This window comes from Pempheris klunzingeri, chromosome 15 (assembly GCF_042242105.1).
Source record: "Pempheris klunzingeri isolate RE-2024b chromosome 15, fPemKlu1.hap1, whole genome shotgun sequence".
NCBI lineage: Eukaryota > Metazoa > Chordata > Actinopteri > Acropomatiformes > Pempheridae > Pempheris > Pempheris klunzingeri.
The window spans coordinates 19,707,878-19,720,188 of record NC_092026.1 but is presented as its reverse complement, the minus strand read 5'-3'; positions in this window follow the sequence as shown (position 1 = coordinate 19,720,188).

Here is a 12,311-nt window from a genome sequence, read left to right as displayed (position 1 = left end):
CGTCTCCCCTTAGCTCTTATTTTATTTCCTTCTCGCATGCAGCACTATACTCACACATGATCACTGTGGGGTCACGGGGACATTATCAGAGAGCTGAGCCAAAGGCGTTTTACTTTCAAGGTGTCATTTGGACAATAACAAGTTCCAAAATGGTCTGTTCTCAAACACATAAAAGTAAATTGTAATGCAATTTTATGCAGACTTTGGCTCTAACATTTGTACTCCTCTCTTTTTGGTGTCTGTTTTGTTGTTTAACCACAAATGAAAGCTTGTTCTACTGGGTAAGAGCATCAACAAAGCGCCTAAACACGCAAATCTAAATCCAACATCAATCTAATGATGACCGGAATTACACTGAATGCTACAATCAAAAATAAGTACAAATCATCATGCCGGTCGTGCACAAAAGGCTGAAAGAGAGGGGATTTTTTTCTTAAAGTAGATAAAGTAGTAATTCAGCTAATAACGTAAAAGAAATATCCTTCACAATCATCTCGATTACAAAGAGGGATCTAATTAAAGACTCCTCTGTAAGTGTAATAATAGTTCAATTGGTCGTGTTACCTTGATTGGAGCAGAAGTGGAAAAAAGCTTCGTTAGCTGAATAACAATGATCAGTTTGTCTGCCGGCCCACTTCAAGTCTGAGACGAGTGAGGGATGGATGGACCGAATCTTAAACCCTCTATCTCATCTCACCCCCAACCACACACACACACACACACACACACTCACACACACACACACACCGTCCACCTCCCCGCTCTCCCTCCCACAACATCCCTCCTCTCTTCTCTTAGGGAGACTAGGTCAAAACTAAAAGATCTCATACTGATTATGATGATTCCTCAAGGAAGTACTGCATTAAAAATGTGTCTTTAAAAGAGTCTCAACTCTTTAAACAACAGATTACAAAGCATTAATACTTTTTTTCAGAAATTATGATCAGTCAGTATGTTTATTATTGATTAAGCAATAGAAATTCAATCAGATCTTGGGCAGTTTATGGTCAAATATAACAAAGAGAGGCAGGAAATCCTCGTATTTGAGGCTTTAAATCAGAGCACATTTTGGCATTTTTGCTTGAAATATGACCAATCATTTGCTGATAATCCAAATAGTTTCTAATTAATTCGACTAATCAGTAAATCCACTAATTATTTCAGCTCTATCTATATTTTAATCCATTGTAATGCGAATTCAGAATGACATTATTAAGGGCATTCTTCACTTTTTGACATTTTATTGACTAAACACTTCATCAATTCATCTAAAAGTAGTTGAGGGATTAACTCAGAAACCGGCCCGGCACGAGATGCTCGCCAGGGTTTATTTATGAGCAGAGATGAGTTGAGCTCAACTGCTGTTATTACTCAGGGTGGAAAAGGGCAGCAGTAAAATGCCCGTAGATTTCCATCATCACAAGTGAGAGTGTTAACGGGTCAGACCTGAAAAAGAAGTAACAGGGAAAAAGAAAAAAAAAAAAAGCTGTGAGGAAATATGTGAAGGTGCTCTAATACACTCAGGATTGGTGTGTATTACAGTGAGCCGGGGGGAAGCTATGATTGAGCGCAGTGAAGGTGACTGGAGGTTTTCTCCTCACTGAATCAAATAAATGATGAACTCAACACCAGGTCCACTCTTCACTCCACTACAGCTTTTCACTCGACAGGAGTGACCTCAGCCAAGGTCAACAGGCTGTTCAATACTCTGCCGCACAGGCTCAGGAGGCTGTTAGAGGTGGAGGCAGCGCTGACACATCGGGCAGACGTCCTACTAGTGGTCCCTCAAGTACTCGACTCTCAAGTGCTTGTCTCACTCCAGCGAAACTGAGAGTGAACTCCTACAGCAACGACACTTAGAGGTAACATTACGGAACTGAAAAATGGTTAAGAAATTCCATCACTAAAGTATTTTCTTGCACCTTTAAAGCTGTCGGAGAAGAAGACGAAGAAGAAGAAGAAGAGCATTTAATGGCCAATGACGTCTCTTTTTTTTGTAGAGATGCATTTAATCTTTGGCTATGGAGGCTCAAATAATAAGAAGCATAAATATGTTTCATGGCACAAATAATTCTGTTCCGAATGTTTGTTTTATTTTCACAAGGAGGCACATAAGAAGATTTTGGTACATTTATTAAGAGAAAATGCGAAAAGATGACACATTAATTAGAAAAAGTTTTAAAAACTTTCAAATACCAAAACTTTGTACTGAATGTCTGCACAGATTGATAATCTTGTTTACTTATTCTTTCATAAGATTTAAATCAGTATTTTATTCAGGTAATGTTGCTGTATGGCTGCTTGGATTTGTGTTTAGATTTAAAGTTAATAGTTTGACATTTTGGGAAATATACTGGAGTTTTCTTGAGGTGAGAAGATTGATACCACTCTTATGTCTGGATGGTAATGAATGAATAAAGCTCTACCACCAGGAGCCTGTTAGCTTAGCTTAACGCAAAGACTGGAAACAGGGGGAAACAGCAGACCTAGCTCTGTCCAAAGGTAACAAAATCTAATGACCTGCGTCTTTATTCAATTTAATTCGTTTTATTGTCATATGAACAGATAAAATAAAATTTCACCGCATAATGAAATTTTTGCTTTGCCCTTTCGCCTCCGATACAGCTTCAGGATTTAAGAAAATAGATAAATAGATAATAGAAAAATAAGCAGTAGCTATACAGAACTTTATGCAGTATATTTACAGTTGACTTATAATAATACATCTCATTTGTCAGATCTGTGGAAAAAAAAAGTGTGGAAAACGAGAGAGGTTTTGTGTTGTGACTTCCTAGAGTCTCAGCTGGTTGCCTGGCAACCCCAATGGTCACGAACTACTTCAGACCCTCTTCTTTGAAGGACTTATTGGTTAAAAAAAAAAAAACAACAAAAAAAACATGTTCAATTACAGTAAAGTCTTGTCTTGGTATTTGTGCCAAAATCCAGTTATCAGATCCACACTCGTATCAGAAATGTCAAGTGATACCCAGCTCTAAGCAGAGAGCAGGTGAAAGCAGCGAAACATATAAAAATAGAATAAATGTCGTGTTTTACAACATGATTTTAGTGCGAAATGGGTTACAAGTGCTGTGCGTTGTGTTTGTAGTTGGATTAGCTGTGATTTAGTTTTCACTGCGGCTGAGAACCGGAGAGGGAGAGGCTCCCAGCAGCAATCCATTTAGGCTTATGATATACATGCATCCCTATACATTTCCCCCTAGTACACACACACACACACACACACACACACACACACACACGCGCGCATACACACACTTATCGTCCCTCAGATGCGATAGCTGACACCGGAGGCTTTTAATTCCAGTGTAAATACAAATACTCTCCCAGACAGCTATCAATTATGCATGCCGCTAATTGAGTTGAATGTTGTGCTTTTAGCAGCCTGGGGACCCTGGGTCACATGCAAAAAGCCTGAAACCAAACACACATACACACACAGACACACACAAATTTGCCTTCATATACTTGTGAGGACCCTTGTTGACACCACACATTCCCCAGCCTCCAAGTTTAACCTTAACAGGCCGCAGCACTGACTTTGCATGTCTTAGCCCATTAAGATCTTAAGAATACTTTCTGTTATCAAAGATGATTTTTTTAATTATGTTGTAGTGTTTCCACGCTGTCATTGGTTTACATTAATTTCCATATGGTGTAAAAAATTAATTAGCACACTCCCAGAGTTATATAATCCAGTGAGTCCCAACCAGGGGAACTTGTACCCCAGGGGGTACTTCTGCAGTTGCAAAGGGGTACATGGAAAGTTTGCCTAAACAGGAATATTGATCTGATGAAGAAAAGATATACATCAACATACTGAGTCTGTTGTGACGCCTGAGCTATGTTGTGATTGAGAGTGCATGAAAACTGCTTAACAAGTCTAAACAGGTCTGTAACAGTAATGGACAGCTGGTTAAAACAGCGTCCAGTTTAAAATCAGTTTAAATAAACGTGTTTGGAGCGTGACGGGTGGTGTCGATGGACACGCACTTGAGCTCATCTAACAGGACTGTGGGGGTTTGATCAGACTGAAAAGGTTGGGAACCACCGATGGAATGTTAAGTAAATGTTTTGTTGTATTGCCATAGTGAGATATCAGTGAAGATATTTAAACTGAATGTAACAGTGCAGGGATTTGGAGAAAATAAATGCGGATTTGACTGGGAAAAGAATAAACAAACAAAATAAAATGAGTTAACTAGTTTTAGAGGTTCTAGTGAGCAGATTTGTAGTCTGTTTACCCCCACCCCACCCCAGGTCTAGCTCTATAAACAATACACAGACAAGAGAGCAGTGCCATCACAAAATTCTCTCATCTGTCAGCAAGAAAAGCAAATAAGTCAGTTTCAGAAAATGTCAAACTATTCCTTCAATCAACCACCTATGAGGTGCTACACAGGCGATGATGTCAGGTATTTCCACACACTCGTCTGAACTCATCAACACTAGAATCTGACACCACAGACGTCTATATGCACCTATAGGTAGACGCTGAATTGACTGCTTCGGCCCTTTGCAGCAATACGTCAACGCCCGCTGTCAGACTGGACCGAGCAAGACCTGGCCTGTAAACATGTGCAGAAAGTAGCATTAAAAAAAAGCAATGGAAGAAAAAAAGTTTGGATTCTTTTCCTACTCCACATACATCAGAAACTCTTGAATATAAAAACGACTCATTGGTTCAGAAATCTAAACATTATAGTGTTTTTTATCCCAAAAAAACGCAGCTCCCCCTCTACCTGTGTGTGTCTACAGGCCAGTCTTGCATCTATGTACAGTAAATATTTCTCTATGGATCAAACACTAACCACAATTAATACTAAACAAATTAATCAATGTAACTAATTGTGTTATTACGTCTATTGATAATTATTTAGTCACAAATATTTAATGTCATTAAGAAATACTTAAGATCTGGAAACAGGCTTGCAGGGATTGCTTGGAAACAGATGTTGACAAAACAACCTTCATGCAAGATCAACTTGTTGATCTCGCTTGTTCTGGAGCTTTCAACCGTCATGGTCTTCAGCGCCAGAGGAAAATGACTCAGGTGTCACTCAAAGTAGACGTTCGAAACCTTCTGGCTTCGATGTTGAGCTTGACAGGTTATTCTTGACTTTGGAAACATCATTTGACGAAACAGTTGCAAGTCAGGGTCCACTTACTGTACTTGCTTGTTCTAGAGCTTTCGACAATATCACAGATGCTGGGTTGTAAAAGTTGTACAACAAGTTTGTTTCCTAAGCTGTTGCGAAGTTCAACTTTTACAGCAACATGGACGAGGATAACAGCTTTGAGAGTCCCATGACAACTGAGCAAACTTTTCTGATGAAGACTGTGTGACGCTGTTGAAAGCTCCAGAATGTGGCCCTCCTATGGACATTGTTTCTTCAGTTTTCGTCAGTGCTCCGACCCTCAAACGGCCCTCTGAGGCAGTGAGGACCAGCGAAAATGTTCCCAATGTTTCTCAACCACCAAAACTCAAATTGGTCCTCCCAAAGATAGAAGTACGAGGGGACACGCACGATAAAAGAACACTGCTGCTGCTGCTCATGGATTTACAAAGACATTTCTTTGTACACACACACACACACACACACACATACAACAAAGGAAGAGGCCTCACAGTGAGTATAAGAGCTGACAGTTTGGAAATTGAGCCTTCGGACTGATGGAGCCGCCCAGGCAGCATCCAGAGCCAGATGACAGAAAGAGAGATTTAAACAAACTGCTGAATATTGAGGCGAGCAGCGTTGTCAGGGGAATATTACTGTAAAGATGTAATATAAACACAGAATAGTAAGAGGAAAACCCCCTTCTCTGCCTTATTTACTCTGCAGTGTCTCTGCGCCAGATATTAGCCCAGTCTATCAGCAGCAGAGGCCGTGGAGGAAGGAAAAAAAGAACCAAATATAATGAAGGACTTCTGCCTGGGTATAATAGAACTTCACATTCCCTGCGGGGCAATTTAGGTGGCGGCACACAAAAACGGGCTCTGAGACAGGAATTTGCTTTCTACTGAGATTGTCATCCTCTTTTTTTTTTTTCCTCCTCTCCTTCAGTGAACGGCATTATCTCCTCTGTGACGAACTGTGTCTGTGTTTGTGTATGGATAGAGGATGAGGAGGATGAGGAGGATGAGGATGATGATGGGGGGGGGGGTTAAGTCTGGATTTGATCCCCACTAAAAGGACTGTTTGTTTTACAGCTGACGACCCCGGAGTTTAATCTGGTGCTCAGCTGCCTGCTCAATCTCTCCTCTCCTTCGTCTCCCTGCATCCTCTCATCCTCCCTGACTCTCTCTCTCTCGCTCACTCAATCGTATCATCCTCTCGCAGCGAGTCAACCCTCCCTCACCACCACCTCTCCGTCATCCTCCTCTCTCTCTCTCTATCCTCCATCCCTTGTCATCTCCTTATTTCCCTTCTCTCTTTATTTGTAGTGCCAGGAGCGGCTGTTCGCGAATTTACATTTAACTGGATCCATCAGGATGTGTGTTATGCGTAAAATTAAGCGGTGTTACATCACACAGTACAGTGGGTGCATGTGTGAGTGTGTGTGTGTGTGTGTGTGTGTTTGTGTGTGGGAGGATGGAGAGGAGTGTAGTGATGGTTTCAGGCCCTGAAATGTGTCCATGTATGTGTGTTACGGCTTCTAAAATGTGTGTGTGTGTGTGACAGGAGGACAATAGTGGGAGTGTATGTTAAACAGGATGATGGTGTTGCAGCAGATGAGGGTCATGCTCCGGGACTTAAGGGTCAAATCCTGTTAGAAGTAAGAGGGATCAAGGCTTTAGCAAGGCGCTGCCTTTTTTACTGCTGCAATATTCACTGACACTGTGCAAGAGGAGCTCTGCAAGAGTGTGTGTGTGTGTGTGTGTGTGTGTGTGTGTGTGTGTCATGGAAAAGCTTAAAACTGCTTACTTTGATTTGGTTGAGCTCAGTTAAAACATGTAATAAATGAAACAGAGGTAGAAGAGCGGGGAAAAATGAGCTATAATATCAGGTTAAACCCGTTGAGATCTTTTGTGTAGGTGAAATAAAAAGCATAAAGAGTACAAAAAAAATCTGTTTTCTGCTTTTATTTCCTTTGAAATCCTTTTATTCCACTGTCAGACAGTTTTGTTTTTTCTACGAAAGAGTTCGTTCCAGCTTTTCATTGAATCATATGATGCTCCCTGTTTGAATCAAACTGAAATATTCTGTCTACAGACTCAGCAGAAGGAAGCACTGTGAGGATCCTGTCTGACTTCAACACTGACTACCTCACCAACAGACCACTGCGTGTCTGATGTGGTGGTCTGCACAGGGGACTTCAGACACAACGATGTAAACTGTCACATCCAGGAGTTCTCTGATGATACGGCCATCGTTGGATGTGCATCTGAGGGGGAACAAAGTGGAATACAGGGAGGTCATCAACGACTTTGTGAGCTCAACCAGCTTCACATCAATACCAGCAAGACGAAGGAGATGATGATGGATTTCAGGGGGAAGGGAGCACTGACAGGGACACGGGAGGAGGCTTCACAGACTGATCAGGAGGGCCGGCTCCGTCCTAGACTGTCCACTGGACTCCACTTAGGAAGTGGGTGAGAAGAGGGTGTTAGCCATCATGGACACCACCTCTCACCCCCAGCCCTGCGGAGGCCCTGACAGGCTACTTCAGCAGCAGACTGATACACCCGCCGGGTATGACGGAGCGCTGCCGCAGCTCGTTCATCCCCACTGCTGTCAGACTGTTTAACAACAGCGTTACATAAATCTCCAACAACAATATCACAGCCACTACCTGCACTTTATCACAACTGATTTGTTTCCTTACTACAGTGACACTCGCAACATCCTGTGCAATACACACATGTATATATCTTATATTCTTTCCCTTGTTTTTGCACTACTTCTGTTACTAACACTTTGTTTCTGCACCTTTTCTGTTGCTGTAACTAGTGAATTTCCCCAGTGTGGGATAAATAAAGTCTCTCTTAGTTGTCTTGCATCATTTCATACACATTTCTCCCAAATTCAGACACACTTGGTGCCTTTGTAAACTTTGGGATCTCAATTAGGTTTTCAAAATAAAGTTCTGTCGGGAGAAACAACGTAACTTTGTAACGACTTCCAGTGCATTGTGGCACATTATAAGCAGATTATTGAGCGATCACGAGCGTGTGAAGTTTCACACAATGTCCTCACAGGACCGGACATCATCAAAGAAAATTCAGTCTGGATCTTATAGATGTTATTCAGTGTCTAATAGACATGCGAGCAGAGTTTTAGTGAGCAGATTCAATTCAGTGTTTTTTAGCTGCACGCTGGCCGATATGTGTATCTCAACACTTCAATATAATAAAGTGATTACAGTGAAACTATCTGTTAACTAATCAGGATCATATTAGAGATGGGCAATAATTCAGTAGTGTGTATTGACTTTTAATGGTAATCAAGTATCAAGTATGTGGCCATGCCTTTAAACCTCTTTTACCTTTTATTTTGGTGGTTTCTCCCTGAATTTCAGCATCAGAAACGCATACATCATCCAATAAAAATAGCTTTGTCAAATGAGGATGATGCAAAAGCCATGACTGCTCAAACACTGGATTTGTAGTATCGCTGCATTTTCAAAGGCTCAAGTCAATCTGTCAAAACAGTAATTTCAATTAAAAAGAGCATTTCGAATGATAGGATTAACCCAAAAAAAAGGGTCCTCAACTGTGAACTGCAGAAAGCATTGTGTGCAATAATGAAAAGCTTATGTGGCACTACAGTACGCATACAGGCTGCTGTGTAACTGAATGTAGAGGTCAGTGGTGGGAGATGTATTCAGATCCTTTAGTATTGATAAAAAATACTTGATAATTAATAAAAAGTATTAATTTCACACTGTGAAAATACTCGATTACAAGTAAAAGTTCTGCATTCAAAACTCACTGTAGAGAAAAAATTGTCAGTTTGACTGGCAATATGGTTTTATTATTACTGCTGTAAATGTTTAAGGTGGACTAATTTTAACAACTTTATATACTGTTGGGTAGTTTAATCTACAGTAATGCATCATGGTCCATAAGATCATCATATTTCATGTCATTTCAAACCTTTATTTAAACTAGAGCAGTCATTGAGGTTGCCCCCATATATATGGATTATTGATGTTACAAATAAACAAGTTACAACAGTGACATGTTGGAGCAGGGAGGTTTGTGATCATGGTTTTACTGTGTCCATACATTGGGACAGTATTGGTTTTTAGCGTGTGGTGAAGATCGTTCCAAGAACTTGGGGCACTAAAATGTGTTTTTTTTTCGTGTCGCTGTCGTGTGAGAACAAAGCATCTCTGAACAGTCCACCTCTCATGAGCTCAGAAAAACAGCTCGTTTTCCAGCTAATCTTCAACAATAAACAACAATCATTTGCCACTAAGATGCAATGGGGTGGAACTACACCGTTTCATAAAATGGAAATACTGAAGTACAAGTACCTTGAATTTGTACAGCACTGATGTAAATATACTTAGTTTACATTCCTCCACTGGTTGCGGTGACCTTCATGATTCATGAAAAAAAGGGTAAGCATAGGAAGAAAAAAAAGTCTTAAACCAAATGAGATTTCCTTTCTCCTTCATACCGTCCACATCAGCTGAATTGTCACTGAAGTATCTCACAAGGGAAAACTATCAAGATGGCAAAGAGAGAACAAAAGTGGAGAGCAGAGACAGCGACGCTCCCTAAGGAGGAAAAGCGCTATAATATCGTGAATGAAAAATTAAGTCAATAAAATGACAATAAAATGGGCCCTGAAGCACTTAGGGTCCATGTGAGAAAAAGGTGTGTGTGTGTGTGTGTGTTACAGGCTAATGCCCTCTCGTTTAAAACCAGAAGGTTACGGGACCAATGGCCTTCCTCACCTCCTAGCATTGCTTTTTCTGCCCCTTTCCCCCCTCCAGTCTCTGGTCTCTCAGCCTCCCTGGTTTGTGCTGCTCTCCGGGGAGCTGTGGTTTCTGAAAGGTTTCTCAATGTCCTTAATCCCTCCATCTCTTTGTGTCCAGGCAAAAAATATATCCGCATGAAACTCAAGAGGCCGACAGGGGCCAAGTTGTGTGAGAAAACGATGAGGCACTTTCCAACCATTTGTGGGAATAGAGGGAAAAAAAACAAAGCGAGAGCTGCTCTTTTAGAAATAAATGAAGATAGGAGCTAATTTGGATTCTTTTTAATGGACAGCATGAAGCTTTAAATAAGTGGTTCTGAAACTGGAGTCATTCAGGATCAGTGAAAAGAGGAATGGTTTGATTTCACTCATTTTAATAACTAGGAATTAGCCCAATTAGGAGAGAGGATGGCAGCTTTAATCACAGGTTTCAGTTAACAACATTATCTCTAAACCTGCTCTGTAGACAGCTGTTTCCATTTCAAAATCAACAAACAGAAACCATCACAGACGGGGATTGTGTCTATTATGAGGTCTGTGACATCAGTGATGCCAACCAGGGGTACTTGTACTTCCTCTGTAGTTGGGTGATATGTGGAAATATTGTCAACTAATTGGCAAAAATAGGAATTTTGATTAGAGGAAACGCATCCACACATTTGTGTTAACGATAGAAATAAAACACACAAATAGGATTCAACTGGTGTGTGAGAAAATGGTTAGCAATGGTTGAAATAGGTAACTAAAGGATTAACAGTTAGCAGCAATGGATAAATGGTTAAAACGAAAAAATGACGAAACAGTTGAAAGAGGCTAAACAGGCTAAACGGTTATCTGAGAGTAATTAATCAATATATGAAATAACTAAAAGCAATTATTGCTTAAAATAATGAGCTAGCTCAGCACTTGAAGTAGACAAAACAAAAACTAAATTACATTTGCTTAAACTAATGGATAAACAGTTGGCTAAAGGTTAGGGATAAATGGTTAAAAAGGTCCAAAGTGATAACGCACTGCACTGATGCAAACATTGACATTTCAACATAACTTCACGTTCAAAATTCATTCAACGTACTGAAAACACACTGGCTGTGTCGATAAAGGGGTATCTGAGATCATGTGATCGGTCTGTGGGGTGCCTCAGTGCAGGCGCAGACAAAAACTGTGTACGAAGTAAAGAACAGAGGAGGTTTTTCTACACACCGAAAAACTGAAAGCTGCCAAAATATTCATGATGCAACAGTCTGACCTTCAAGATCTTGGTCAGGCACGTTTATCTGCTTACTGAAACGTTGCATCATAAAGTTACAGGTTTGGTAACGTGAATATTTCAGGTTACCCTTATTTTAAACCTTAAGTTGGAACAGATATACTTATCTATTTTTAAATAAATAAAATAGCATCAAGTTTTAGTTTTTAAACTGAGATTCTTTTGGTGAATAAAAAGAAGTCACGTTTGCCGTTTTGTACGTCATCATCATGTCTTTATTTGTGTGTAAACAAACTCTGAAAAGAGCATCAGCCAGGTTCTTGATTATTGGCGTTAACATGATTGATTTCTTTTGCAGTCTTGGATAAAACATGATCACTCCACAGTAACAAAAAAGGTCTTCTTAAACAAGTCATGTCTTACGGTCTTATTTTTTCACTTACAGGCTTAAAAATGAATGCACTGACCATAACATGAAACTGGCAGATCATTATATTGATTTAAAAAAAAAAAAAAAAAAGAAAAAGAAAATTGCCCTTGGTCCAGTCTTAAAGAAGGTGAAATAACCTCACTCCATAACACACTTTTTCTACAATAAATAAGATTGTAGGACTTAAATGACTTGTTTAAGTGGCCTTTTTTGCAGCGTGTATAATAAATAACATGACACTTCAATGTGAACTGTTCGCGACCTCAGTTCAGTCTCACAAGGTAACTCCATCTCATCTTACTTGGTGTATGCAGTGTTTCTCACTACTGTATAAGGTGCTGTGTGTGTGTGTGTGTGTGTGAGAGAGGGATATATAAATGTCACTGCTTGGGAATGTGATTGGGTCATGATGTTGTTGTTGTTGTTGTTGCTGCTGTGAGTATGTTGATGCGTTTGTGGTTAAGATTTGGACACGACCGGGTGTCCGGAGGCTTATTAGGTTAGTAGTTCATCAAATTATTAAATATGCAACAGGTGAAGAGCTGCAAAAATAACCGTCTTAAAAACGACAAATAAAACGTCTGCAGCGATCGCAGCAGTAGTGTTAAGCTCGGAGTGCAACATAATTCGCTTAGTCACTTCCATTGTACATAAACAACAAATATATTTACAATCAAAAAAAAAAAAAAAATACATAATTCATAACAAAAGAAATGTTACCACA